This window comes from Electrophorus electricus, chromosome 5 (genome assembly GCF_013358815.1).
Source record: "Electrophorus electricus isolate fEleEle1 chromosome 5, fEleEle1.pri, whole genome shotgun sequence".
NCBI classification, from domain to species: domain Eukaryota; kingdom Metazoa; phylum Chordata; class Actinopteri; order Gymnotiformes; family Gymnotidae; genus Electrophorus; species Electrophorus electricus.
This window is the reverse complement of record NC_049539.1, coordinates 22,068,833-22,093,963: the sequence shown is the minus strand read 5'-3', so window position 1 is coordinate 22,093,963 and position 25,131 is coordinate 22,068,833. Positions and strand designations below refer to the sequence as shown.

The window sequence follows — 25,131 nt, the reverse complement described above, 5'->3', positions numbered from 1 at the left end:
TCTCTCTCACACACACACACACACACACACACACACACACACACACACACACACACACACACACACACACACACAGATAATAGTTCTGTCTCTCTCTCTCTCGGGCTCACACAGATAATAGTTCAGTCTCTCTCTCTCTCTCACACACAGATAATAGTTCTCTCTCTCTCTCTCTCACACACACAGATAATAGTTCTGTCTCTCTCGCTCTCTCTCTCTCACACGGATAATAGTTCTGTCTCGCTCTCTCTCTCTCTCACACGGATAATAGTTCTCTCTCTCTCTCTCACACACACACACAGATAATAGTTCTGTCTCTCTCTCTCTCTCTCTCACAAACACACAGATAATAGTTCTGTCTCTCTCTCTCTCTCACACGGATAACAGTTCTGTCTCTCTCTCTCACACAGATAATAGTTATGTCTCTCTCTCTCTCTCTCACAAACACACAGATAATAGTTCTGTCTCTCTCTCTCTCACACGGATAACAGTTCTGTCTCTCTCTCTCTCTCTCACACAGATAATAGTTCTGTCTCTCTCTCACACACACAAATAATAGTTCTGTCTCTCTCTCTCTCTCACACACACACAGAGATAATAGTTCTGTCTCTCTCTCTCTCTCTCACACACACATAGATAATAGTTCTGTCTCTCTCTCTCTCTCTCTCTCTCACACACACAGATAATTGTTCTGTCTCTCTTTCTCTCTCTCACACACACACAGAGATAATAGTTCTGTCTCTCTCTCTCTCTATCTCTCACACACACACATATAATAGTTCTGTCTCTCTCTCTTTCTCTCTCTCACACACACACACAGATAATAGTTCTGTCTCTCTCTCTCTTTCTCTCTCTCACACACACACAGAGATAATAGTTCTGTCTCTCTCTCACAAACACACAGATAATAGTTCTGTCTCTCTCTCTCTCTCACACACAGATAATAGTTCTGTCTCTCTCTCTCTCACACACACACACACACACACACACACACACACACACAGATAATAGTTCTGTCTCTCTCCCTCTCTCAAACACAGATAACAGTACTGTCTCTCTCTCTCTCTCTCTCTCTCACACACAGATAATAGTTCTCTCTCTCTCTCTCTGTCTCACAGATAATAGTTCTGTCTCTCTCTCTCTCTCTCTCTCACACACACACAGATAATAGTTCTTTCTCTCTCTCTCTCTCTCTCTCTCTCTCTCTCTCACAAACACACAGATAATAGTTCTGTCTCTCTCTCTCTCACACACAGATAATAGTTCTGTGTCTCTCTCTCTCTCTCACACGGAAAATAGTTCTATCTCTCTCTCTCTCTCTCTCACACGGAAAATAGTTCTGTCTCTCTCTCTCTCTCTCACACGGAAAATAGTTCTGTTTCGCTCTCTCTCTCTCTCACAGGGATAATAGTTCTGTCTCGCTCTCTCTCTCTCTCACACACACACAGAGACAATAGTTCTGTCTCTCTCTCTCTCTCTCTCTCTCTCTCTCTCTCTCTCTCACACACACAGATAATAGTTCTGTCTCTCTCTCTCTCTCACACAGATAATAGTTCTGTCTCTCTCTCTCACTCTCACACACAGATAATAGTTCTGTCGCTCTCTCTCTCTCTCTCACACACACACAGAGATAATAGTTCTGTCTCTCTCTCTCTCTCTCACACAGAAAATAGTTCTGTCTCTCTCTCTCTCTCACACGGAAAATAGTTCTGTCTCTCTCTCTCTCACACGGAAAATAGTTCTGTCTCTCTCTCTCTCACACGGATAATAGTTCTGTCTCTCTCTCTCTCTCTCTCTCTCTCACACACACACACACACACACACACACACACACAGATAATAGTTCTGTTTCTCTCTCTCTCACACACAGATAATAGTTCTGTCGCTCTCTCTCTCTCACACACACACACAGAGATAATAGTTCTGTCTCTCTCTCTCTCTGTCTCACAGATAATAATTCTGTCTCTCTCTCTCTCTCTCTCTCTCTCTCTCACACACAGATAATAGTTCTGTCTGTCTCTCTCTCTCTCACATGGATAATAGTTCTGTCTCTCTCTCTCTCTCTCACACACAGATAATAGTTCTGTCTCTATCTCACAAACACACAGATAATAGTTCTGTCTCTCTCTCTCTCTCTCACACACACAGATAATAGTTCTGTCTCTCTCTCTCACACAGATAATAGTTCTCTCTCTCTCTCTCACACACACAGAGATAATAGTTCTGTCTCTCTCTCACAAACACACAGATAATAGTTCTATCTCTCTCTCTCTCTCTCTCTCTCTCTCACACACACACACACACACACACACACACACACACACACACACAGAGATAATAGTTCTGTCTCTCTCCCTCTCTCACACACAGATAATAGTTCTCTCTCTGTCTCACAGATAATAGTTCTGTCTCTCTCTCACACACACACAGATAATAGTTCTGTCTCTCTCTCTCTTTCTCTCTCTCACACACACAGATAATAGTTCTGTCTCTCTCTCTCACACATACAGATAATAGTTCTGTCGCTCTCTCTCTCTCACACACACGGATAATAGTTCTGTCTTTCTCTCTCTCTGTCACACACAGATAATAGTTCTGTCTCTCTCTCTCTCTCACACACACACAGAAATAATAGTTCGGTCTCTCTCTCTCCCTCTCTCTCTCTCTCTCTCTGGCTCACACAGATAATAGTTCTGTCTCTCTCTCTCTCTCTCTCTCACACACACAGATAATAGTTCTGTCTCTCTCTCTCTCTCTCACACACACAGAGATAATAGTTCTGTCTCTCTCTCACAAACACACAGATAATAGTTCTGTCTCTCTCTCTCTCTCACACACAGATAATAGTTCTGTCTCTCTCTCTCTCTCTCTCTCACACACAGATAATAGTTCTGTCTCTCTCTCTCTCTCACACACACACAGATAATAGTTCTTTCTCTCTCTCTCTCTCTCTCTCTCTCTCTCACAAACACAGATAATAGTTCTGTCTCTCTCTCTCTCACCCACAAATAATAGTTCTGTCTCTCTCTCTCTCTCTCACACGGAAAATAGTTCTGTCTCTCTCTCTCTCTCTCTCACACGGAAAATAGTTCTGTCTCTCTCTCTCTCTCACACGGAAAATAGTTCTGTCTCTCTCTCTCTCTCTCACACACACACAGATAATAGTTCTTTCTCTCTCTCTCTCTCTCTCTCTCTCTCTCACAAACACACAGATAATAGTTCTGTCTCTCTCTCTCTCACACACAAATAATAGTTCTGTCTCTCTCTCTCTCTCACACGGAAAATAGTTCTGTCTCTCTCTCTCTCTCTCACACGGAAAATAGTTCTGTCTCTCTCTCTCACACGGAAAATAGTTCTGTCTCTCTCTCTCTCTCACACGGAAAATAGTTCTGTCTCTCTCTCTCTCTCTCTCACAGGGATAATAGTTCTGTCTCGCTCTCTCTCTCTCTCTCACACACACACAGAGACAATAGTTCTGTCTCTCTCTCTCTCTCTCTCACACACACACAGATAATAGTTCTGTCTCTCTCTCTCTCTCTCACACACACACAGATAATAGTTCTGTCGCTCTCTCTCTCTCTCTCACACACACACAGAGATAATAGTTCTGTCTCTCTCTCTCTCTCACACAGAAAATAGTTCTGTCTCTCTCTCTCTCTCTCACACGGAAAATAGTTCTGTCTCTCTCTCTCTCACACGGATAATAGTTCTGTCTCTCTCTCTCTCTCTCTCTCTCTCTCTCTCTCTCTCTCTCTCTCTCACACACACACACACACACACACACACACACACACACACACAGATAATAGTTCTGTCTCTCTCTCTCTCTCTCACACACACACACAGAGATAATAGTTCTCTCTCTCTTTCTCTGTCTCACAGATAATAGTTCTGTCTCTCTCTCTCTCTCTCTCTCACACACACACACAGATAATAGTTCTTTCTCTCTCTCTCTCTCTCTCTCTCACAAACACACAGATAATAGTTCTGTCTCTCTCTCTCTCACACACAAATAATAGTTCTGTCTCTCTCTCTCTCTCACACGGAAAATAGTTCTGTCTCTCTCTCTCTCTCTCTCACACGGAAAATAGTTCTGTCTCTCTCTCTCTCTCTCTCACACGGAAAATAGTTCTGTCTCTCTCTCTCTCTCTCTCACACGGAAAATAGTTCTGTCTCTCTCTCTCTCTCTCTCACACGGAAAATAGTTCTGTTTCGCTCTCTCTCTCTCTCACAGGGATAATAGTTCTGTCTCTCTCTCTCTCTCTCTCTCTCTCTCACACACACAGATAATAGTTCTGTCTCTCTCTCTCTCTCTCACACACAGATAATAGTTCTGTCGCTCTCTCTCTCTCTCTCACACACACAGAGATAATAGTTCTCTCTCTCTCTCTCTGTCTCAGATAATAATTCTGTCTCTCTCTCTCTCTCTCTCTCACACACACAGATAATAGTTCTGTCTGTCTCTCTCTCTCTCTCACACACAGATAATAGTTCTGTCTCTATCTCACAAACACACAGATAATAGTTCTGTCTCTCTCTCTCTCTCTCACACACACACAGATAATAGTTCTGTCTCTCTCTCTCACACAGATAATAGTTCTCTCTCTCTCTCACACACACACACACACACACACACACACAGAGATAATAGTTCTGTCTCTCTCTCTCTGTCTCACAGATAATAGTTCTGTCTCTCTCTCTCACACACACACAGATAATAGTTCTTTCTCTCTCTCTCTCTCTCTCTCTCTCTCTCACAAACACAGATAATAGTTCTGTCTCTCTCTCTCTCACACACAAATAATAGTTCTGTCTCTCTCTCTCTCACACGGAAAATAGTTCTGTCTCTCTCTCTCTCTCTCTCTCACACGGAAAATAGTTCTGTCTCTCTCTCTCTCTCTCACACGGAAAATAGTTCTGTCTCTCTCTCTCTCTCTCTCACAGGGATAATAGTTCTGTCTCGCTCTCTCTCTCTCTCTCACACACACACAGAGACAATAGTTCTGTCTCTCTCTCTCTCACACACACACAGATAATAGTTCTGTCTCTCTCTCTCTCTCACACAGATAATAGTTCTGTCTCTCTCTCTCTCTCTCACACACAGATAATAGTTCTGTCGCTCTCTCTCTCTCTCACACACACACAGAGATAATAGTTCTGTCTCTCTCTCTCTCTCACACAGAAAATAGTTCTGTCTCTCTCTCTCTCTCACACGGAAAATAGTTCTGTCTCTCTCTCTCTCACACGGATAATAGTTCTGTCTCTCTCTCTCTCTCTCTCTCTCTCTCTCTCTCTCTCACACACACACACACACACACACACACACACACACACACACACACACACACACACACACACACACACACACACAGATAATAGTTCTGTCTCTCTCTCTCACACACACAGATAATAGTTCTGTCGCTCTCTCTCTCTCTCACACACACACACACACAGAGATAATAGTTCTCTCTCTCTCTCTCTGTCTCACAGATAATAGTTCTGTCTCTCTCTCTCTCTCTCTCTCACACACAGATAATAGTTCTTTCTCTCTCTCTCTCTCTCTCTCTCTCTCTCACAAACACACAGATAATAGTTCTGTCTCTCTCTCTCTCACACACAAATAATAGTTATGTCTCTCTCTCTCTCTCACACGGAAAATAGTTCTGTCTCTCTCTCTCTCTCTCTCACACGGAAAATAGTTCTGTCTCTCTCTCTCTCTCTCTCACACGGAAAATAGTTCTGTCTCTCTCTCTCTCTCTCTCACACGGAAAATAGTTCTGTTTCGCTCTCTCTCTCTCTCACAGGGATAATAGTTCTGTCTCTCTCTCTCTCTCTCTCTCTCTCTCTCTCACACACACAGATAATAGTTCTGTCTCTCTCTCTCTCACACACAGATAATAGTTCTGTCTCTCTCTCTCTCTCACACACAGATAATAGTTCTGTCTCTCTCTCTCTCTCACACACAGATAATAGTTCTGTCGCTCTCTCTCTCTCTCACACACACACAGAGATAATAGTTCTCTCTCTCTCTCTCTGTCTCACAGATAATAATTCTGTCTCTCTCTCTCTCTCTCTCACACACACAGATAATAGTTCTGTCTGTCTCTCTCTCTCTCACACACAGATAATAGTTCTGTCTCTATCTCACACACACAGATAATAGTTCTGTCTCTCTCTCTCACACAGATAATAGTTCTCTCTCTCTCTCACACACACACACACACACACACACACACACACACACACACACACAGAGATAATAGTTCTGTCTCTCTCCCTCTCTCAAACACAGATAACAGTACTGTCTCTCTCTCTCTCTCTCTCACACACAGATAATAGTTCTCTCTCTGTCTCACAGATAATAGTTCTGTCTCTCTCTCACACACACAGATAATAGTTCTGTCTCTCTCTCTCTTTCTCTCTCTCACACACACAGATAATAGTTCTGTCTCTCTCTCTCACACATACAGATAATAGTTCTGTCGCTCTCTCTCTCTCACACATACAGATAATAGTTCTGTCGCTCTCTCTCTCTGTCACACACGGATAATAGTTCTGTCTCTCTCTCTCTCTCACACACACACAGAGATAATAGTTCGGTCTCTCTCTCTCCCTCTCTCTCTCTCTCTCTCTGGCTCACACAGATAATAGTTCTGTCTCTCTCTCTCTCTCTCTCACACACACAGATAATAGTTCTGTCTCTCTCTCTCTCTCTCACACACACAGAGATAATAGTTCTGTCTCTCTCTCACAAACACACAGATAATAGTTCTGTCTCTCTCTCTCTCACACACAAATAATAGTTCTGTCTCTCTCTCTCTCTCACACGGAAAATAGTTCTGTCTCTCTCTCTCTCACACGGAAAATAGTTCTGTCTCTCTCTCTCTCTCTCACACGGAAAATAGTTCTGTTTCGCTCTCTCTCTCTCTCTCACACACACACAGAGACAATAGTTCTGTCTCTCTCTCTCTCTCTCTCTCTCTCTCTCTCTCTCTCTCACACACACACACAGATAATAGTTCTGTCTCTCTCTCTCTCTCACACAGATAATAGTTCTGTCTCTCTCTCTCTCTCACACACACAGATAATAGTTCTGTCGCTCTCTCTCTCACACACACACAGAGATAATAGTTCTCTCTCTCTCTCTCACACAGAAAATAGTTCTGTCTCTCTCTCTCTCACACGGATAATAGTTCTGTCTCTCTCTCTCTCTCTCTCTCTCTCTCTCTCTCTCACACACACACACAGATAATAGTTCTGTCTCTCTCTCTCTCACACACAGATAATAGTTCTGTCGCTCTCTCTCTCTCTCACACACACACACAGAGATAATAGTTCTGTCTCTCTCTCTCTCTGTCTCACAGATAATAATTCTGTCTCTCTCTCTCTCTCTCTCTCACACACACAGATAATAGTTCTGTCTGTCTCTCTCTCTCTCACATGGATAATAGTTCTGTCTCTCTCTCTATCTCTCACACACAGATAATAGTTCTGTCTCTCTCTCACAAACACAGATAATAGTTCTGTCTCTCTCTCTCTCTCACACGGATAATAGTTCTGTCTCTCTCTCTCTCACACACAGTTAATAGTTCTGTCTCTGTCTCTCTCTCTCTCTCTCACACACAGATAATAGTTCTGTCTCTCTCTCTCTCTCTCACATGGAGAATAGTTCTGTCTCTCTCTCTATCTCTCACACACAGATAATAGTTCTGTCTCTCTCTCACAAACACACAGATAATAGTTCTGTCTCTCTCTCTCTCACACACAAATAATAGTTCTGTCTCTCTCTCTCTCTCTCACACGGAAAATAGTTCTGTCTCTCTCTCTCTCTCACACGGAAAATAGTTCTGTCTCTCTCTCTCTCTCTCAAACGGAAAATAGTTCTGTCTCTCTCTCTCTCTCTCTCACACGGATAATAGTTCTGTCTCTCTCTCTCTCTCTCACACTCAGATAATAGTTCTGTCTCTCTCTCTCTCTCTCACACTCAGATAATAGTTCTGTCTCTCTCTCTCTCACACACAGATAATAGTTCTGTCTCTCTCTCACAAACACACAGATAATAGTTCTCTCTCTCTCTCTCACACACAGATAATAGTTCTGTCTCTCTCACAAACACACAGATAACAGTTCTGTCTCTCTCTCTCTCTCACACACAGATAATAGTTCTGTCTCTCTCTCACAAACACACAGATAATAGTTCTTTCTCTCTCTCTCTCTCACACACACACACACACACACAGATAATAGTACTGTCTCTCTCTCTCTCTCTCTCTCAAACACAGATAACAGTACTGTCTCTCTCTCTCTCTCACACACAGATAATAGTTCTGTCTCTCTCTCTGTCTCTCTCACATGGATAATAGTTCTGTCTCTCTCTCTGTCTCTCTCACATGGATAATAGTTCTGTCTCTCTCTCTATCTCTCACACACAGATAATAGTTCTGTCTCTCTCTCTCTCTCACACGGATAATAGTTCTGTCTCTCTCTATCTCTCACACACAGATAATAGTTCTGTCTCTCTCTCTCTCTCACACGGATAATAGTTCTGTCTCTCTCTCTCTCTCACACACAGATAATAGTTCTGTCTCTCTCTCTCTCTCTCTCTCTCACACACACACACACACACACACACACACACAGATAATAGTTCTGTCTCTCTCTCTCTCTCACACACAGATAATAGTTCTGTCTCTCTCTCTCTCTCTCTCACATGGATAATAGTTCTGTCTCTCTCTCACACGGAAAATAGTTCTGTCTCTCTCTCTCTCTCTCTCTCTCACGGATAATAGTTTTGTCTCTCTCTCACACACACAGATAATAGTTCTGTCTCTCTCTCTCTCACACAGATAATAGTTCTGTCTCTCTCTCTCTCTCACACACAGATAATAGTTCTGTCTCTCTCTCTCTCTCTCTCTCTCTCACATACAGATAATAGTTCTCTCTCTCTCTCTCTCTCACATATAGATAATAGTTCTGTCTCTCTCTCTCTCTCTCTCACACGGATAATAGTTCTGTCTCTCTCTCTCACACATACAGATAATAGTTCTGTCTCTCTCTCACAAACACACAGATAATAGTTCTGTCTCTCTCTCTCTCACACGGATAATAGTTCTGTCTCTCTCTCTCTCTCTCACAGATAATAGTTCTCTCTCTCTCTCTCTCTCTCTCTCACACACAGGTAAAATTCTGTCTCTCTCTCTTTCTCTCTCTCTCTCAGATAATAGTTCTCTCTCTCTCTCTCTCACACACACAAAGATAATAGTTCTGTCTCTCTCTCTCTCTCACAGAGAATAGTTCTGTCTCTCTCTCTCTCTCACAGAGAATAGTTCTGTCTCTCTCTCTCTCTCTCTCTCTCACACAGATTATAGTTCTGTCTCTCTCTCTCTCTCTCTCACAGATAATATTTCTGTCTCTCTCTCACACACACACAGTTATTAGTTCTCTCTCTCTCACACACACAGTTATTAGTTCTCTCTCTCTCTCTTTCTCTCTCTCTCACACAGGTAATCGTTCTGTCTCTCTCTCTTTCTCTCTCTCTCTCTCTCTCTCTCTCTCTGTTCCACACACAGATAATAGTTCTGTCGCTCTCTCTCTCTCTCTCTCTCTCTCTCTCTCACACAGATAACAGTTCTGTTTCTCTCTCTCACACACACAGAGATAATAGTTCTGTCTCTCTCTCTCTCTCACACACAGAAAAGTTCTGTCTCACACACAGATAATAGTTGTCTCTCTCTGTCTCACACACCGATAATAGTTCTGTTGCTCTCTCTCTTGCTCTCTCTCTCTCTCTGTCTCACACACAGATAATAGTTCTGTAGCTCTTTCTCTCTCTCTCTCGCAAAGATAATAGTTCTGTCTCTCTATGTCTCACACAGATACTAATTCTCTCTCGCTCTCTCTCTCTCTCTCTCTCTCTCTCACACACACACACACAGATAATAGTTCTGTCTCTCTCTCACACAAACACACAAAGATAATAGTTCTCGCTCTCTCTCTCCATTTCAGACACACACATCGTTCTGGGCATTGAGAGTTCTGGTAAACTGGGATGTGATGATGTTGTCACTTCACCTCTCTTTTGTCTCTCTAGTTAGTTGACTGAGAGCGGTGGAGTGTTGATCATGCCTGTGGTTCCTTTTAGCTGTGCTGCCACAGCTACATCTGCCACAGTCCATCTTTGCACATCATAGTTCCCTAATTTACACACCCTCTACCTGGACATGTCTAATAATCTAGTCTCTCTGTCTGCTGAGGTTCACCTACCCCTGATGTCATGACGTTACTGTCTCAGCTGCCATGGCTCCTCCCACCACCCCATGATGCCCCCTGTTGTAGCCCCCCACACCTCCACCCCACACAGCTACTTCCCCGCTGCCCTTCATGGATGATCTCATACAGGAAGAGTTTCGGTCATGTGCACACCGTCGGGACCAGACTAGGACTTCTAGAAAACCACACTAGACATTAATTGCTTATTGTTCCATATTTCTTTATTTATTTTTCTCCATCTCACTACTTATTCTGCTCCTTATTGTCTATATTCTTACTACTGTAATGTCCGTTATTGTCCAGAGGACCCCACCAGTTTACAGCCCACCAGAACCAGTGCACTGAGGACACTGTCAGCACTGACATCCACACGTCTCTCACACATCTGGAGGACATGGACAGTTATGTTCCAGTGCTGTTCACTGATTACAGCTCAGCAGTCAACACAGTCACCCCAACCAAACTGACTGAAACACTCACCACTGGACTCACACCCTCCTTCTGTAAATGGGGCTGAACTTTCTAACAGACAGAATCAGTCAGTCAGAACTGGCAATGTACATCCAGCACAAGGACTGAGAACTCTGGGACCCCCCAGGACTGTGTGGCTGCCCAGTATAACACCAGCATCATCAAACTGGTTTGACTGATCACTGGATGAGACAGCATACAGGAGGGAGGTGACAGACATGGTGACATGGTGTCATGACAACAATCTCTCCCTGAATGCAGACAAGACCAAGAAGATGATTGTTGACCCAAGGAGGAAGGAGAAGCAACAGCACACACCACTACAGACAGGAGAGATGGAGGTGAACTCCTTCACCTTCCTGGAGTTCACATCAGTGAGGACCTCACCTGGACCTACAACACACCCCACATCAGTGAGGACAACACCTGGTCCTACAACACACACACCCCACATCAGTGAGGACCTCACCTGGACCTACAACACACACACCCCACATCAGTGAGGACCTCACCTGGACCTACAACACACACACCCCACATCAGTGAAGACCTCACCTGGACCTACAACACACACCCCACATCAGTGAGGACCTCACCTGGACCTACAACACACACACACCACATCAGTGAGGACCTCACCTGGACCTACAACGCACACACACCACATCAGTGAGGACCTCACCTGGACCTACAACACACACACACCACATCAGTGAGGACCTCACCTGGACCTACAACACACACACCCCACATCAGTGAGGACCTCACCTGGACCTACAACACACACCCCACATCAGTGAGGACCTCACCTGGACCTACAACAAACACCACATCATAAAGAAATCCCAACAGTATCTGCTGTGTCCTCTGTTTATGTACGATACCCAGCATGACCTGCAGGTTAACACTCTCCTGACATCAGAACTCTGAAAATGTTCAGCTCTTGTTCACAGTTTTATTGACAACAGGAGGAAACGTGAAACTGAATCACATGAAAGACAAATCAACAACAAGCCAGCCACAACAAGTACCGATATACACAAAACACAATGCAGCAAACTTCACAGAGAATAACATTATCCACCAAATAATGATCTGTGATTACAAATAACAATACAATAAACTACACACAACCACAATGTTTTCAAAAGGTATGAGATGTACGCAGACAACTGCATTAGCACGGCTATAATAACTACAATAACTAGAACTCTTGGAGTTGTATTCTCTCACTCTACGATCGCTACACACATGAACCGACTCGCTGCTACTGACACCCTGTGGTTCATAAATGAATTACAACTAACCTCAAAAAATGGAACAGAGTTTATAAACTCCTGACAGAACAGCATCTGTACTTCCTGAGGAGGCTGAGGAAATGTAGCATGTCAACTAAAACTCAGCAGTTCCTACAGGAGAATGATGGGGAGTGAACTCACCAGCCACCACAGTATGATATGGGAACTGCACTACTCAGGAATGGAAGACTCAGTTTTCATTATTTTCTCATTCTCACTCTTTCATAAACACACACAGACACCAACACAGAAACACATATGCACACACACACACACACACACACACACACACACACACATACACGTAAGCACACACAAACAAACCTACATACGCATGCACACACTAACGTTCCATACCTGAGAGTGTCCAGTCTGCAGTGGGGATCCTCCAGTCTAGCAGAGAGCAGCTTCACTCCTGACTCTCCTGGGTGGTTGTACGTCAGGTCCAGTTCTTTCAGGTGGGAGGGGTTTGACCTCAGAGCTGAAGCCAGAGAAGAACAGCCTTCCTCTGTGACCAAACAACCAGACAGTCTGCAGAAAGGAGGGAAACAGGTAGAGAGAGACAGAGAGTGAGATGCACTTCCAGAGCAGCCTGCATGGGGCAGCTAGAGAGGCTGGTAACTGTAGTGGAGGTTCCTCCACTCTCATCTCTCTCCGGCGTCCTCCATGGCAGATGGTTTTGTTCACTCTTCTCCAGATCGCTGCTGTCTGTGTTTATTTTTGCTCTTATTTTTATTCAGCCCTTCAGAACTCTAGTGCACTATTAACCTACATCAGAAGAACCCCAAAGCTGGACTTACACTGTGTGATTTCAGTGGTCTTATTAGACTGTTACATGTCAGACTGTATGAGATGATGCCAGTAAAATCTTGGCAGAATTCTACATCTGGCTGTGATAACAGGAGTAAAAACACTGTCACATTTCTGGACCTGTGACTCAGAGATAAAGTCTAAGAATCCTAAGCGATGCATACTTTTTTTGGAAGTTGCAAAGCTGATGCCAGACTTTCACAAGTGTCCTCAAGATTACAGATAGCTAGACTGCAAGTAGATACAACTGACAATACAATATAGTCTACAGTAGATACACTAAATATTACAATGTAAGTCACTCTGGATAAAAGCATCTGCCAAATGCTGTAAAAGTAAATATAAATGTACTCTTATGTGGTCATGGAACTGTCTTGGCTTTATAGGACATTTCTGAGAAATAGATATCCAAAAATCAACCTGAATGAAACATGAATTCACCCAAAGGTATTATTATTTTAATAGGAGTTTATGAAAAATAGTAGAGTGAAATCTGTCCAAACTTACTCTGCTGATACTCTGCAAATTCAGTCTATACAAAATGAGTGCATTATTTCGCCTAAAGGTAGTTTGACTTTAATATGGATTTATGAAGACATTGTACAGTGAGTGTCCAAACTTACTCTGCTAATAGTCAAGGGCTTCTACTCACATGTGGTAGTGGAACTGTTTTTGCATTTTGTTAAAATTCAGAAAAATATATAAAACTTCAATATAGATTTATTAATGATCTGGTGATGGCCAAGGGCCACCATTCAATTGGCAGTGGAATATTTCAGCCCTGGAGTTCCCCTGCCCTGCACATTTGCCACATTTCACTAGTGATAACCCCTGTTTCAGCTGGCAGTCAAGATCTATAATAACCTTCTGAGAAACATTATGTAGAAAAAGCATTTTCCACAATGCTTATTAAGCTGTGTAAATATATTACCAATTGTGTTTAATCTAATTATGCAATTAAACTAGTTCAATCAAGTAAACTGTATTTTGTACTTTTAAATGTAGTAAACGTGCATGTCCATCAAAGCTCTTAAAAATACGCAAGTCTGTTTCTTTGCTTAGGAAGAGTTAGATTGCGGTGAGCAGCGAAATACCGTAAAATCGCGCATATAGGCGCATTAAATTTAAAGCGCGAATGACTTGACCGTGAATCGCTAAAGCGCGGATAGCGTGATCGCGGTTGTAACCTAGTGACCACCTGTAACCTAGTAACCACCTGTAACCTAGCTACAAGGTTTAAATGTGTTTAAACTGATGTAGGGGACCTGACTGATTAATACACAGCTGTACTTCATGAACACCAGATGTTATAAATCACATCCCCGTCAAATCTCCCGTCACACCCGCACCCTCCTCCCTCCTGCTCTCAACTACGTGAAGATCCAACCGCATTTCTCCTAAAGACTGTAACTTGATTGTTGCAAAGACAAGAAGTCCAATCTTGCTTATTGACGGTTTGGTCAAATTGTTGAGACTGTTAGCTGGTTAGATATCTGTGCTGAACAGTAAACAACTAAACAAATCAACATAGCTAGACTTTCTTTGCTAACATTACCTAGTTAGCTGTTAGCCATGAATGACGATCAGAGATTCAGTGAAAAACTCACACAGGCTTTGTCTGTCTGTCTTAGTCCATCTACTTTTACTTTTTGTCTGTCCCTTTCTGGTATTTTCCTTTTCTTTTGGAAATCACCATAGCAGCAAATATCCTCCAATTCCAGTTTGTGAGATTTTCTGTCATTTTCATGATCCACTACAGTTCTCTTCACCTCAGTAAGTTAAAACAGCTCCTCTGATGCTATTGGCCACTGTAATGACGTCATTCAATATTCTGCCGCCCCGGCCGTCCTACCACATATGTGATTGGATAAAATTACTGTCACTCAAATTGAGAAACTTGTCACTCATATTTCTGTTACTGCTGGATACAAGTGCTTCTTGGATATTCATGTTATTACTACCTTCATTTTTTTCAAATGGTACAATTTTAAGAATTTGTGGTGTTTTTATTGTACCTTTTGACATTTTTAATATGTCAACATAGACACAAGGGCAACAATCACAAGGTTATTACTGTATTTCTAGACCAAACTGTTTTCTGCTGTTTCGTGTGCTCCCAGTTTTAGTTGAGAAAAATATTAGGAATATTATCTTCACTACATATAATGGTGTTAGACTGTTTCTGACCATTCTGGTGCCCTACACACACCCAAACACACCCTGCTGCTACCACTCTACAGTTACAGTGAAACTACAAACACTCCATAACTGCAGCCTGATAAGATTTAATAGACAGACTGAACTCAGGCATGCTAATAGAACACAGATTTGTACCTTCAGTTTCCAGAGTTGGCTCTGTCCTAGAACAACTCCCCCAGGTCATTGTGCCAGTGTTGGGTAGTGTAGTCTATTGTGTGGCTGTGTGTATCAACATAAAATATTGTGGGTGTAGAAGATTACTGTACATTTACTGAGTGGATTTGAACTTGTTACATCTACTACTGTATTTTCTTTTCCCTCTTCTGGCTTATGTTTAATGAAGACAGGTTTGGGGTGGAGCATGTGTTGGGTTTGGCTTTTATTCTGGCTTATACTCCCCATAGAGACAGATGGCATGTTTGTAGATCTCTATTACTTTTTAGTAATAATGGTTTGTGCTCAGAATAAAGTGTCTGTTGTGGTCTCTCCCCCTACACTGGCACATAACAGAGATGTATAAAGGTTGGTATCTCTCTCTAATCATCTGCAGCTGAAATAACCAGCAACTGAAGATGGCTGCCTCCAACACTCCTTTACCATTTATCAAACACCATAAGATAATACTGATGATTTTCTTCATAATTTGTGAACCCTAAAGACAGCCATGTTACTATATTGTGTGGGATGTAGCTTGGACACATATTAATGTGCACCATATTAAAACTAGCATATGAACAATGCATTAAATAAGAGTTTTACACATTTTTTCCTTTTTTTTTAAATTTATTTATTTTTTTTAAACAGAACAGTGCCTTGACTCTCCCACTATTTGTATTTTATATCTTTTCCCTGCAAAAACACCTTAACTATTGTTTCTGAACTTCTGAGCCCTCCAGACATCTTGTGGTTTTAAGTATTTTCTGTGGTCAGTGTTTGTTCTCCTGTATGGAGGAAGCAGAAAGACAAGGAGCACAGCAAGGGGTCCAGTGAGGAGCACATTCCATCAGTGGTGGTCACACACAGATAATAGTTCTGTCTCTCTAACACACACAAATAGATCTGTCTGTCTCTCTCTCTCTTTCACACACACACAAACTCACAGATAATAGTTCTGTTTCACACTTACAAATAATAGATCTGTCTCTCTCTCTATTTCTTTCTCATACACACACACACACACACACACACACACACACACACACACATTTCAATTGAGGTGAAGCATTATAAACAGTAAATGAAACATACTTGTCAATCTGTGTAATAAATAAGATTTCAAACAGTAGTCATATTGGCCCTGAACAGTGTGAGGTCTGGTTTACTGTGTATAAACAGTAGTTATATTGGCCGTGAACTAAACAGTGTGAGGTCTGGTTTACTGTGTATAAATAGTAGTTATATTGGCTCTGAACTAAACAGTGTGAGGTCTGGTTTACTGTGTATATGCAGTAGTCATATTGGCCCTGAACAGTGTGAGGTCTGGTTTACTGTGTATAAATAGTAGTTATATTGGCTCTGAACTAAACAATGTGAGGTCTGGTTTACTGTGTATAAACAGTAGTTATATTGGCTCTGAACTAAACAGTGTGAGGTCTGGTTTACTGTGTATATACAGTAGTCATATTGGCCCTGAACAGTGTGAGGTCTGGTTTACTGTGTATATACAGTAGTCATATTGGCCCTGAACTAAACAGTGTGAGGTCTGATTTACTGGCTAGGAAATAATTTTAACACCAAATGTCCAGTTGAGGCCTGCAGAACATATTTATTGGGGGGACAGATGGGACCAGTAAACATCTTGTGGTGACACACTAAAATGGCCTTACAGCACAGAGGAATTTCAGGGTACACAAGTTAATACAGTGGTAAAACCACTATTATAGTGTGTAATAAACTACATACTGTTTAAATCCTTATCAGATTGACATTCACATGAGGTCAGGCAGGGAATCATTAATTAACCCATAAGATTACAATGTGAATGAATCATCACCAGTAAATCAAGGGTGTGGGTTACATAAACATAAATATTATTAACTGAGAAAGGTTTCATTTCTGTCCAGCACTTAATATTTTATATGACTTACAAGTATCTTCCATTCTTTGATTCATCCCCTCGAAAAAGGTTGTCTTTCAAGATTCCAAAACTTCTGTGTGTGGTTATAATTCTACATTTAGTTATAATTCTACAAGTGGTTATAATTGTGTGTGTGGTTATATTTCTACGTGGTTATATTGCTACATTTGGTTATAATTCTGCATGTGATTATAATTCTACGTGTGGTTATATTTCTATGTGTGGTTATAATTCTCAGTGTATCTGAATTATGTAGTATCAAATGATGAATTATGGGTGCAGAAATGTCTGATCTAAAGTTCTGATGTAATACAAAACACCACACATGCTATGCACCACACACACACACACACACACACACACACACACACACACACACACACACACACACACGCGCGCTTCACTCCTTCTCTCCTCCTAATCTCCTGATTACTGATTACTGTGTCTTGTGTGTCTTTCTTTATCTCTTGTAATTAAGTCCACAGGTTCACTCGTCCAGCGCTGAACATTGTTCCTCACTACTGTGTTCAGATGTCCTGAGTTTACTGTCAGCTGTCTGCTCAGTTTCTCTCTCTGCTGACTCCACGTCTTCTACCATCACTGTTCTATTTTAGTTTGATGTCTCTGGCTTGATGAAAAAATTAGCAGCCAACATTCACTCCTAAGTCAAGCTAATATGATGTTAGTGTGAGGTATCTACGTGTAGTAACCAACAATATACTGTAACTTGGCAAGCTTAAGGTTACTAATATTAGCCAGCTACATGTTTCATAAAAACACCCGTGGAGAGAGATCACAGGTTTATCTTAAGGAATAACCAATAAACCTTTCAGTTCTATTGAATGAATATTAACTTGTTGCGTTCTTTCCTCCAGCACGGCTGTCAGTTCAGCTCATCTCAACATGTGCTGAACACACAGTGTAAATCATAATGAGAACAGGGTCTCCCACCCATAAACGCAAGGGAATCGTGTGATTGTAAAAGTGTCCTGTAATGTGTCCAGAACCTCAATGGTTCAGCTTTAAATGTTTTAATTAAGATTTTAAGGGCTTTTATTTGCAGAGAGATTAGAATGACTTTTGTTTACATTGTTTCCATACATAAACTACATAAAATCACTCAGTGAAAATCTTACATTAGAACACTTCATTTTACAACACAGCTGTTGGAGTTTCTGAATATATTCATCCTGTAAGACATTTTGCAAAATTTCTGCTCTCAGGCGACCAAAAATGCAGCTTGTGGACAAAATGCCAAAGTGCTTAGTTGAAGCAGCATTGTAATAAATACACCTGTATATGTGGACAAGGACTCATCTGTGTCTCCTCTTTACAATGTTATATTTCTCTTCTAGACTTGAAAATCTGCTCATGCATCACAAATGTAACTCTTTGTCTCTACAGTGTGGTCATTTAATAAAATGCAGTGAGGTTTCAACAGAAAACTATATTTAGAAATATTTAGAGAAAAGAACTTTATAATATAAAAGTGTAAATTTCCTTGCATTGCCTTGCCTGGCAATGTTTGTTTAATACTGTACTATAAGGGAGTTGACACTGACCTTTTTAAAATGGCTCTTTATTTACATTCAAAAATAGTCACAGAAACTCACCTGAGAATCTCCAGTTTACAGTGTGAACTCTTCAGTCCAGCACAGAGCTGCTCCACTCCTGAATTCTGCAGGTCATTATTATTCATCTCCAGCTCTCTCAGTGAGGGGTTTTCTGTTTGTAGAACTGATGTGAGAGATTTGCAAGACTCTTCAGTGAGACCACAGCCAGATAGTCTGTAAAAGAGTAAATACAGTAAATAATGTAGTTCAGTCAGAGGATGATGAATTAAAAGAACTGAACTGCTAATAAAAATTTAAAGAAGAGCATGAAAGGTCTGGAACACACTGATACATTTTCAGCCTTTTAATTTTACAAACACAGCAACATTTCAACACTACTGTGTCTTCATCAAAGACAAAATGGACAAAGACATGACAAATAACATTCATTAGCAACCTAAGACAGGTGAACAAATAATGGATGGTTGGTTCATAAGTCAGTGAATGGCAGTTACCATAATCAGAGTCCAAATATCAAAATATCCCACCCCTAACACCATAACAGGAAACAGAACAACGTAGATCTCATTCAATGTTTCACAAATACAAATACACTAATATACAAAAAGAAAATATTGTTGGAAGACATGCAGAGTAGTGATTATGGAGGAATAAACACCGCAGTAGTGATTATGGAGGAATAAACACCACAGTAGTGATTATGGAAGAATAAACACTGCAGTAGTGATTATGGAGGAATGAACACTTCAGTATTGATTGGACAGAATGCAGACAGCATAATCTTTTACTAGAGTTTACATTCCTGTGCTCACAATATGAGTCACTGATCATGAAACATTCTACTCTGCCTTTGCTTTTCCCAGTGAGGTCCTGAGTTCTGTCTGTGTGGTGCACCGAGAATCCTGGAGGCTCAATAGCTGAGTCAGTGTGTGTGTGTGACTCAGACCCAATCAGTCAGTTAAGTGTGTGTGAGGCAACTATCTCATGTCTGCTGTTGACATGAAATGTGCCCCTGGAGTTTGTCCTTCATGGACTGTATGTGTGCAGTAAAATACTGGGGAGAAGAGGACCATTCACATGTTGTTTCAGTTGGATCATAACTTCGACTCACAATATCGCTACTTCACACAACTAATTTATTAACTAAAATCAACCATTTACATTAACACAAAACAACCCCAACTAAACAAGTCAGCAGGCCTTTGGTGCAACAGTGAGATTGGACACAGCTGCCACTACAGCAGACCTGTGGGGCTACAGTGAGTGGACACAGCTGACACTACAGCAGACCTGTGGAACTACAGTGAGAGTGGACACAGCTGACACTACAGCAGATCTGTGGAGCTACAGTGAGATTCTTTCAGTGGAGTTCTTTCCTCCAGCACGGTTATCAGTTCAGCTCACCTCAACATGTGTTGAACACACGGTGTCAATCATAATGAGAACAGGGTCTCCCACCCAAAAACACAAGGGAATCGTGTGATTGTAAAAGACATTTTGCAAAATTTCTGCGCTCAGGTGACCAAAAATGCAGCTTGTGGACAAAATGCCAAAGCGCCTAGTTGAAGCAGCATTGTAATAAATACACCTGTACATGTGGACAAGGACTCATCTGGGTCTTCTCTTTACAATGTTATATTTCTCTTCTACACTTGAAAATCTGCTCATGCATCACAAATGTAACTCTCTGTCTCCACAGTGTGGTCATTTAATGAAATGCAGTGAGGTTTCAACAGAAAACTATATTTAGAAATATTTAAAGAAGAGAACTTTATAATATAATATAAAAGTGTAAATTTCCTTGCATTGCCTTGCCTGGCAATGTTTGTTTAATACTGTACTATAAGGGAGCTGACACTGACCTTTTTAAAATGGCTCTTTATTTACATTCAAAAGTAGTCACAGAAACTCACCTGAGAATCTCCACCATCACCAGTCTCCTGTTATATACAGAATACAGTGAACAAAACCACCGTCATCAGTCTCCTGTTATATACAGAATACAGTGAACAAAACCACCATCACCAGTCTCCTGTTATATACAGAATACAGTGAACAAAACCACCATCACCAGTCTCCTGTTATATACAGAATACAGTGGAGCTGCCACAGAGCTGTCTGTGCCATAACAAGCCACACATAAAAAGGGGCATATGTAATGGAAGACAGATAGTCACTGAAGATGAAGATGAGGATAACACCATCCTAACTGTGAACATTTATCACAAAGGCACCATCATGTTTCAAAGCAGTGAGGCCTCTGCTCTGTTCAGGAAAAATTTACCTTTATCAGAGCAGCAGCAGAGACTGAGAGAGTAACTGAGGAGGAGGAGACTAGTAGCCACGTAACCCAGGGTTCAGGGGAGGGACGCGAAAACACCTCACAGACCAGCACAACACAGGCCAGACCAGCACAACACAGACAAATGGAGATCACGGTATTCCAGCAAAGAGAAAGTCTTTCTCTCCAGGAAGCTGAGACAATAGAATTCAAACATCTTCTTCTGTCCAACCCACCATCCAACGAACCCTCCCAGCATCTCAAAGATCAGCTGGACCAGTTAAAAACTCACTGCTGGAACTGAGCGGAGAAGTGTTGGCGCCCCAGAAGGACATAGCGGCTCTCAGGAGGGAGCTCAGTGCAGTCAGAGAGAAAGTACAGCTCAGGGACAATACCATGATCACCCTGAAGGAGGAGCTACAGAGACTAAAAGAGAGGAGCTACAGCTCAGGGACAGTAGCATGATCACCCTGAAGGAGGAGCTACAGAGACTAAAAGAGAAGTACTACAGCTCAGGGACAGTACCATGATTACCCTGAAGGAGGAGCTACAGAGACTAAAAGAGAGGAGCTACAGCTCAGGGACAGTAGCATGATCACCCTGAAGGAGGAGCTACAGAGACTAAAAGAGAAGAACTACAGCTCAGGGACAGTACCATGATCACTCTGAAGGAGGAGCTACAGAGACTAAAAGCCAATCAGCAGACCTCTGATTCTGCAGAGCAACACTAAATCAACTCTGAACCACAGACTGCCACACTGAGCCCCATCCGGTCCATCCACACTCAGTCAGATAAAAAACCCAATACAAATATTCCTCCAGATGCAGGCATAGTCATTTTAATTGATTTGAATGGAAAATTCTTAAACGAGGAACAGCTTTTCCCAGGATCTAAAGTTGCAAAAGTTTGGTGTTCCCGAACCAGCAATGCCCTCCAGCTTCTTACACATGCCATCTCAGGTAATCCAAGCCACCTCATTATCCAGAATGACTTGATGGCGCAGCAAGAGTGTAGCAGAGTGTGTAAGAAGAGTAGCACAGACCTCCACAGAGACCTTCCCCTCCTCCAAAATCACCATCTCTACCATCCTGCCCAGTAGAGACTTCCATCCAGCTACAATCCACAAGATAAATGCAGAGATCTCCTGTGGATATGCACTGTTGGCTAAAGTGCACCTGGCACACCACTCCAACCTCAGCATCCACAGCCTTCATGACCACGTCCACCTGCACAAGGACACTGTGAGCATCTCTGCCAGCTGCCCAGCAAGCCATCCACAGTAAAGTACACCTGCCATCAACACCCACCCCCAAAACACAGCCCAAACAGTAGACCTACGCCTCTGTAGTACAAACTCCACCCTCCACAAACACTACAGAGATGGAGAGATCACACAGATGCTCAAACTCATATGCAACAGACTGCTGAGCTAATTCACAATTCATTAATCAACAAATAAATAAATAGATAAATGATTTAATAAATAAATAGACAAATAAATAAACATCGCTGTTTATAGGTTAGTCATTACACCATCTTAATATGTATGTTTATATACATGAATTGTACATATTTGTACATATAATAACAACATAATCCTTCATTTTTACAGGTTTATCTCACTTTGAATCTGTTTGTATTTGTGTTTTTCCTTTCATACTTCATTTAAATAATGAAACCATTAACTGTCTTTCTATGGAACATTCAAGGCATAAAATCATCCCTGTTTGGGTGCAAAAGTATAAACACTGAATTCACAAATAACACAAAAGATAAAGACATTATAAATCTCCATGAAACCTGATGTAAATCTGATGTAAATCTGATATAAATCTGATTCGGTGACTCACTGTCCTTTAAACTACAAGGAAATCCTCCTCCCTGCTGTTACACTCCCTGACATTAAAAGAGGGAGAGATTCAGGTGGAATCACTATCTGGTAGAAATCAGAACTATCAAAACTCATAATTCCTCTGAAATTAGAAAAATCACTGAAATACAAACAATCAGATCAAGCCAAATTATATCACTTCAAAAACAAAACTACATCACCCACTGGAACACACAAACACAAGTACAAAGTAAAATGCAGTATTAACTGGCTAAGAAACAGAACACTGTAGCAGACGACCTGCTCAAAGTGACTGATATTAAACACAGAACCATGTTGACAAAGTCCAGACTCAGTTAACACAGCCTGGCGGTCCAGACCAGCCAATATAAGACATCAGTGTAACAAAGACACTGTAGAGAGCTACACTTTCTCAATGAATGTGAAACATTCAACCAAATACATCAAATATACTTTACAAAATTAGAAATGGTCCACCACAACTTTAAGTATCTATGGAACACTGACAAACAGGTCAGTGTGTTAGGAAGGATGAAGTGTTCTGCACTTTCTCACTAATATATATGCACATATATATCATACATATCACACATATATATTTGCACACTGGTCTAGATACTATTAGGCTGTAGGTATCTCATTAGCTAGCACTACTATTAACAGCATCCTCCTTATTCTGTATCAAATGGATTCAAATACATATGAAGGAATCAACATTAGCCACGGTGGCTAATCCCTGATTACTATGTTATTATCCACGTAATCCTCCAGAAGGTTTAATTGAAGTGATTCACCATTTACCCAAGACTTTTATCTAAACAATTATTTAGCTAAACTAAAGCTAACAAATATCTAGAATCACAGATAGTTATATTAATGTTTATGGGGAACTGGATACCAATTATTTTAATAAGCAAATCAAATTCTCAGAGAATTAATCAACTTTTCGATCTACCTGACACAAAATATCGGATTTCATCACAATAAAACTGTTTCTTTCAGTCCATCTCGTGATGTCCTGGCCTTAGTCCAACACCTGACACAGAGGCCTTCAGAGGCCTTACACTGAAGCCTGCAGAAACCTTTTCTCTACATAATCCAGTTTACTTTACACTCATTCTTCTGTTTACACTATCATTAAGTGCAAAACTTTATTACATTTCTGACTTTATTATATTATTGGTAAGTTATTACACACATTTGGTTCATTGTGCTCTGGAGCCATGTATGTGAGCGGCTAAGAGTGCTAAAAGAGCGCTCACAGCTACAGCTGTTCACTGTGGTTAGAGGAGCCTGCACAGTCTGTCTCAAAGATGGGAACATTAGAGCATCCAACAGTTTCTACACCGCTTGAGTGTCTGGAATTACCTAAATCTCAGCTGTGCTGGGCGTCACACATTCTCCATATAGACAGTCCACAACAAAGCCTTCCATTACTTTGGGCTGCTTTCTTCTTGGTTCAGATGTATCATCTATGTGGTTTTCCTTAGAGAACACCCTAGCTCTCCTATAACGTTCTTCTTCATGCTTGATGACCAATTAACGAGGGCCAGAAAATTGGAAATAACAGAGCCTCTGTCCTCTACAGACATTATAGCACACATACCAGATTCTTTTAGTTCTGCTACTATATACTCAGTGACCTCTGGAGAACAACAGTAGATCATTTCATTCTGTGATCCAATGGAACAGGAAGTAGTTTCTGAGGGCATGCGGTGCTTCTCCAGAAAAAGGCAAAATTTAGTAGTTAAGTTCACAGACTCAAGAAAATTCCCTCTGTTACTGCTGCGTCCTGTCTCTCTGTTACTGCCTGTTACTTACCAACAATTACTGTCCATACATATACACACACAGCAGCAGACATACATACACAGAGCAGCAACCATCACTGGACATACATGCACAAAGAGCACCAACCATCAGGGGATATACACACACAGAGCACCACCCAACACTATACAAACATACATTCAAAGAGGACAATTTAGAATATCCAATCAACCTAACTTCCGTGTTTATGGACTGTGAGAGGAAACCAGAGATCCTGAAGGAAACCTACACAGATAGGGACTGGAACCCAAGACTCTAGTGCTGAGAGAAACAGGGAAACTCAACTCAAATAGGGACTTAAACCCAAGACCCAAGTGCAGACAGAAACTTCACTGAGGGAGGGACTCGAACCCAAGACCCTAATGCTTCTTCTTCTTCTTCTTATTATTATTATTATTTCTTTATTTTTTACTACTAGTTGTACTACTAGTTTATTTTTTACTACTGTAAATGTAACTCTTTGTGGTCA

At 41.4% G+C, this 25,131-nt stretch overlaps 1 pseudogene; it reads right to left on the bottom strand.

Moving 5' to 3' along the window:
• LOC118241459 overlaps window positions 1–25,131 on the bottom strand; it is a 239,885-nt pseudogene that overhangs the window by 50,508 nt on the left and 164,246 nt on the right.